Source organism: Saccostrea echinata, unplaced genomic scaffold (assembly GCF_033153115.1).
Source record: "Saccostrea echinata isolate AGI-Se365-2 ecotype Australia unplaced genomic scaffold, CSIRO_AGI_Sech_v1 ptg000054l, whole genome shotgun sequence".
NCBI classification, from domain to species: Eukaryota; Metazoa; Mollusca; class Bivalvia; order Ostreida; family Ostreidae; genus Saccostrea; species Saccostrea echinata.
The window spans coordinates 32,162,138-32,169,200 of record NW_026889803.1 but is presented as its reverse complement, the minus strand read 5'-3'; the positions used below and the strand labels follow the sequence as shown (position 1 = coordinate 32,169,200).

General features: G+C 33.3%; 1 long non-coding RNA gene across 1 annotated transcript; it reads left to right on the top strand.

Moving 5' to 3' along the window:
- The first annotated feature begins 1,449 nt into the window (after nucleotides 1–1,449).
- Nucleotides 1,450–6,734, top strand: LOC133172172 (uncharacterized). Its single transcript, XR_009718911.1, has 4 exons — nucleotides 1,450–1,628; nucleotides 1,754–1,864; nucleotides 3,649–3,743; nucleotides 6,628–6,734. It is a non-coding gene; the product is annotated as an uncharacterized LOC133172172 (long non-coding RNA).
- Nucleotides 6,735–7,063: the final 329 nt, after the last annotated feature.

Here is a 7,063-nt window from a genome sequence, read left to right as displayed (position 1 = left end):
AAAACTGTAATAATGAATGATGAAAGCATGGCTTGGATATCAATATTTGAACCAAGTATTTATTATTTTTTGCAAATAACCTTGACCTCCAACGTTGGGATGAAATGGGGGTAATCAATGTATCACATTTACCCTATATAAATGTGAAATATTTGCTAAAGTTTTAATTAAAATTTGAAAATAATGACTAGTTTTAAACAGTGTCGTTTTCCTTGACTTGGGGGGGGGGGGGGAACGAAGTTCTCTGTTGAAGATTGCATATGATGTACAAAACTGATGTCGGTGTAAAGGCAAAAATGACCCCCGTAGAAGAATGACCGTGGGTCAATTTTCGAGGTCGAAAAAATGACACCCCCTCCCCGCCGTAGAAAATGCAATTGTTTTGTAGAAAAAGAACCTTAGGGGTCCGTTTTTAGCTCTACTGGTCAGAAAACAGAATAGCTTATGCGGTAGTAAGGTGTCTGTCGTCCGTCCGTCTGTAAACAATTTTTAAAAAAATGCTACTCCTCCTACAGTATAGGTCTGATTTCAATACAACTTGGCACACAGTTGACTACACTAAGAAAATAATTCTGTAATTTGGATTTTGATTTCGATAATCGTGTTGCCATGGGACGGAAGCAGGTAGGTGCCAGGTAGAAAAATATTTTATCTGGCGGCTGCCAGGTAAGTTGCTGGCGGCCGCCAAATAAAATATTTTTTCTACCTGGCACCAACCGGCTTCCGTTCCATGGTAACTAAAAAATAGAAATTTCCGAGTGCTACTCTTCCAGTTGTTTTAGTTTCGAGTTCAATGAAACTTGACACACAATAGACTATATTAAGATACATAGTTTTATTACATTTTCAACAGTGAAATACTGTGATTTATTTATTGAATAAAAGTGATATTTATGAGGCGCCGTTTTGGTATTTACTGCCAAAAAGTGATATCACCTATTCGAATAGGTGATATCACCTATTCGAATAGGTGATATCACCTATTCGAATAAGTGATATCACCTATTCAAATTGAATAGGTGATATCACCTATTCGAATAGGTGATATCACTTATTCGAATTGGTGATATCACTTATTCGAATAGGTGATATCACTTATTCGAATAGGTGATATCACCTATTCGAAATGAATAGGTGATATCACCTATTCGAATAGGTGATATCACCTATTCGTGCTGAATAGGTGATATCACCTATTCGAATAAGTGATATCACCTATTCGAATAAGTGATATCACCTATTCAATTTGAATAGGTGATATCACCAATTCGAATAGGTGATATCACCTATTTGCATTTCTTACAACAATAAATAATGAATGCTCCCTTCCTCAAGATTATCTACATTTTCATTGGAACCAAGCAAATTCGGGCTGCATTAGGGTCTGTAAGTCTCGTCACGTGACTCGCGAGATTTTTCGATAATATTAACTTCCGGGTACCTCACACATGGAGATGCATTGCAAGATGTGTATTGGGTTATGCATGTTTATGGTTTACACAAAGCGTATAAGGAAAGTTTAAGCAGTTGTACAAAGCCGAAGGGTTCTCTGACTTACGATGGATAAATTGAGTGTCATAAAAGATTGGGTGCGAGCAAGTAGGAGGAGAACTTCGATCGAAGTACAGGTAAACAAGTCAGAGAATGTCACCTGTTTCTAGGGTATTCTTGGGTGAAATAGAAGTCTTATATTATACATTTGTATCTGATTAGAATAGTTTTGTTATCATCATTACAACTAATTTATTAACAGATTTTTCTTGAATTCGAGGATAATGATGTTATTACCAGCTGATTAAGGAGGAGTAGTGCAAGTGTCAGATGGGTACGAACGTCATCTTGTGACAGCATCACCTTTGTTTGGGTAAATAATTTGTTCAGAATACGCTTCATTTATCAACAGAAATTAAGCTGTTGCATGTCAGTGGGTCTCGTTTTATAAGTATTCAATGTTTGAAAGCACTTATCAGGTCCAGTACAATCTTTTGATTTAGCTATATAGCTTTATTAAGCTATTCAGAATAGATAGAATGTTCTATCGTTAAAATGATATTGTCCTACGGACCCGGTTTAACGATAGAATTTGTTCCGTGTATTCGCAATGTAGCAAAATAAACACATGCGATAACTCGAATTCTCTGCATTTTGTATGAAGAATCCAGAGAGTTCCGAATGTCAACATGGCGTTAAATTTGAAGCGAGGAAAAAACGTTGAGAAAATGAGTTGAATTTTCGTATATATATGGATTAATTTGTAGGTTAAAAGGCATATACAATCTCAAAAATGTTTGATATGATTAATTTGGTTGTTATTTTCAATGCAACTCCTTTTGTATTCTTCAAAATCATTTCGGAGTGGATCCACTCCGATTTGCTACATTGCAAGTATATGGGACGTATTCTAACTGTGGTGAGGGCTTGTCCCGAGACACAGTTAGATTATTCTAACTATATTCAGAATAGCTTCATTTAGCTATTTTATATCAGTTTTTCTTAAATGTGTACTCAGCATGCACAAAAAGTCGCACCTTGGTGCAGTGATGACTCAACCTTGAACTCATCTGAAATTGATGCATTATAAAACTCACTCATTAAAATCTCCTTGCATTCATGTAATAATTTTTAGGCCCAAATACTGTACAGCAGTCCTCAAAATACTGGAATTTGGGTGAAAATACTGTACATTGTTCATAAAAAAACTGTAAAAAATATCAACCAAAAATCAATGTAAGAGGTTCATTTTTAGCTCTTCTGAGCCAAAGGCCCAAAGAGCTAATGCTATGGCCATTTGTGCGGTGTGCGTAAACTTTTTAGAATATGGGCCATAACTCAAGAACCCTTTGGCCAATTATTGTCAAATTTGTCACAGGGTATCCTTGGGCCAAGGGCTTCTGTTTATACTAAAACTAGGGTTGTGACCCTTAAACAAGGGGAGATAATTAGGAAAATAGAAACAAAAGAGACTTTGTACTCAAAGTTCTGAAAGTTTTTAGGCTACATGCGCAATTGATACAGTTACTTCTTCAATGAAATTATAAAGGAGGCCAATTATGGTCAAGAAGATAATTGATTGGTAATAATTCAGTACAATGAGAAGCAATCATACTTATCCATGCCTCAATGCACACAAGGTAGTGGACAGTTACTCAAATAATAGAAATTTATCTTTTGCTTAAAAGTATTCAAAAGTTGCAAAGTTGGAGATATCTTTGATTTTGCTTGTTGTTTCGATAGCCCATAGCACATATATGAATGGTCAAATACATGCGACTTTTTGTCTATTTCTTACCAAAATAATTTTTGTGAAAAACTGCATATAAATAGCTAAATTAAGCTATTTTGAATAGCTTAATAAAGCTATATAGCTATTTCAAGCTATATAGCTAAATTAAGAGATTGTACTGGACCTGCTTATTTCCCAACGATAAGACTTTCTTTATATATTCTGCAAATTCTCTCTGCATTTATTATTGAACAAAATTCATATGTCTGCAATTATATGATCAGTGATGATACTCTTCAGTTTAGAGAGCATGTTATAGAGGATATTGTGGTTAAAGTTTTGGTCTGTTAAGGTTTCAGTCTGTTTCAGTGTTTGAAATGTTCTTTCATCTTACACAATTGTATACATTAAAATTTATTTTATAGCTAAAGTACAAGAGATCTGCAGCATGTAAGACTACATATACATCGACTTTGAATAATCTACCTGGTATATCCTCAAAAAGGCAACTCAAATACAGGTATGAAATTGATGTCACAAAATAAGTTTTTGGACTTACATTTACTCTTATAATTCATATACATATAAAGCATATAAAAAATAGAAAAGAATTAAAGGTTCATCAGGTGACAGCTTAATCATGTATGGAATATTATTATGCCAAATAAAAAAATATGTGTGGTTCCCGTTACCCGACCGTCCCTATTTTAGATCCCCGACCCTTAACTTTTTTCTGGCAATTTTCATATTTATTTTCCGGAATTTTCCGTGATTTCCGTCATCCACTTCGGTATTAGTTTTAGTTCCAGCAATGGCGACCTCCATGCAAAAATCGTTTCAACACGTAGTGCAAGTGTTTGATGGTGTTAAATCTAAAGCAAGCTAGCATGGCGCAGCAGTATACCTTTTTCCAGCGCCATGTTTTTTGTTTGTTTGTTTTTTGGTTGCCAAAATTAAATAAATATGCCCAAGAGTGGCGAGATTCAGTTAGTTGCTCTGTTTACAGCTGGTTTATAACAAGTGCATGCTGATTAGTCCCTTTATTATTAATGCACGCAAAGGTGTGAAGTCAGGATAGGAAATCACTTCTCGCTTGAAAGCACACAGACAGCTGGCCAGGTAACGTTTTTTGGAGTTAGAGGGAAGATAACATGAGAAAACATTTATTTGATTGCATTGATTACGCAAGAATTAGCCCAATGTGTAAGATAGATTAACTTGTAAATTATTAAATGATTTATATCAGGATCGTTTCTTTTAAAACGAAAGTAGAAAAAAAAACAGTTCATGAGGAAACGTGAAAAAGAAGACTGCTGATTTCACCTGAATAAAGTCAACTTGCAAAACACCAATATATATGAGAAATGAGCTTGGAAGTATGAAGTCTTCAATGAGGCAAAAAGGTTTCATGAAAGGATTTAAAATTTTAATAATATTAAATATTTGTAATTCTGACGAATTTGAATCATTCTATGTCATCTTGCTTAGGTGATTTATTTTGTTTTAAACATTACTGTACAAAGTATAGGTGTCACATTCTTTTCCTCTGACAGCTCTTAAAAGTTTATCGTTCAAAATTTATTATTAAGTAAAATAAGAACTATTCTCAGACTGGATAAAAGTAATTAATTTCATTTATGAACACTGATTTTAAACAAAAGGATGTTCACCTTGGACTTTATTTTTTACAAAAAGAAAAGATTGTGTTTTCATTATTTTTATGCCCCTGGATCGAAAGATCCCGAGGGTATATTGTTTTTGTCCTGTCTGTCTTTTTGTCTGTTTATCTGTTTGTCTGTTTATCTGTTTGTCTATCTGTCTGTTGTCAATTTTAACCTTGCCCATAACTTTTGATTGGTTGGAGCTATGACTTTCATATTTCACATGTGTATTCTTTGTGACAAGACCTTTCTTTGGGTACCATCATATTTGACCTTTTGACCTTGACGTTGGAGTTTGACCCACTTTTGCAAAATTTTATGAGACTTTAACCTTGACCATAACTTCTGAACAGTTGGTGCTTGGGGTTTCGAACTTCACATGTGTATTCTTTGTGACAAGGCCTTTCTTTGAATACCAACAACTATGACCTTTTGACCTTGACCTTAGAGTTTGACCTACTTTTGAAAAACTTTAACCTTGGCCATAACTTTTGAACGGTTGGAGCTAGGGCTTTCATACTTCACATATGTAATCCTTGTAACAAGACCTTTCTTTGGATACCAACAACTTTGACCTTGACCGTGATGTTTTACTTACTTTTAAAAAACTTTAACCTTTGCCATAACTTTTGAACAGTTGCAGCTAGGCTTTCAAATTTAACATTTTTTATCTTTTGGCCTGGATTTTGACTTGCATTTGAGAAACTTTAACCTTCGCCATAAGATGCCATACGGGGGCATCAGTGTTTCACAAACACATCTTGTTGATTTAAAAATATTTGTTTCATATTCATAACTAGGGTGCCCCCTACCAATGTTGACTAGTATATTTCACGCCACATCGAAATGCCACTTATTTTCTCCTTCACTCTGTTTATCCACAAATAAAACAATTCTTTTCTGAACCATAGTTGGAAAAGACTGAATTCAAAATAAACAAAACATTTATTAGTTATGATTTATATACTCAGCTCTTCACAAAATATTTCTGTTTTTTCGCATTCTATAATATACAATTTTAGATTTTATATACCTGTATAATTTCCGATGGAGAAATCATGATCTATATTTAAGATTTAATGTATAATGCTTAAGATATCCATTAATTTTACTTATAATATACAATTCTGAAATTAATATCATCCTTTAAAAACAAGGACAGCACTTATCATCTTCGTAAAAACGTAACATTCTAAAAAAAGAAAATATAACATCCAAATAACAGTCAAATAATTCAATTTACTCATGCTGATTTTCTTCAAACATTGTATTTTCTGGATGAGTATGAACTCGAATGAATAGAATCAGCAAACAACTGTTTAAATACCCAAGACATTTTATTCACACATTAAAGCACATATCTAATCCATATGCTTAAGAGAAAACATATCTAACACTCTACACATAAAATAGTTCACTTATGCTAACGAAAAGAAATAGGTATTATTTGGAAAAATTTAGAAAATCATTTTGTTTAAAAAAAAAAAAAAAAAATCCCTACCCACCTTCCCTATTTTTTTTGGAGGTGTAACCAGAACCACACATATTTTTTTGTTTGGCCTTAACGCTGGGTTTCCAAATGTCAAAATTAAGGGTATTCGATATATTCCATACAAGTTGTCAATCATTTATAAGTGATTTATACAGAGGTTCATTTGCATATAAATGTTGTTAACATTGTTTTACTGTCTTTATTAACTTGTAATACTAAATTTTATAAATTGACAAATTCATTCTTTTTAGAAAGTGCATATAATTTGGAAAAGAGACCATCAATCCACTGGGGGGTATCGCATGAAAGCAATGATTATAGAATATTGTAAGGTTGGAGGAGTTATAGTACAACAGGCAGGCAAGTAATGGTACTTTGTTCTGGAAATTTTTCACCCCAGTTAAGTTTTATTTTTCTCATTCTGCCCTCGTTACAAGTAGGTGAATTTAAAACGGGACAAATTCGAAGAAGGCAGCATATATCTTTTAAACACAAATGTGTCTGATCAAATTTTAAAAGGGCAAAATTGTTTTCAAGGGTGAAAGAGTGAATATTTTAAAAATTAGAATGGGGTGAAAATATCCAATAATACAGGTTATATGTATTAAAACAGTACATATGCATTTCTCTTTTCTTTAAAATGAAAACAATTTGTTCTGTAAAAGGAAAAATTTTGTTCTGATTTGT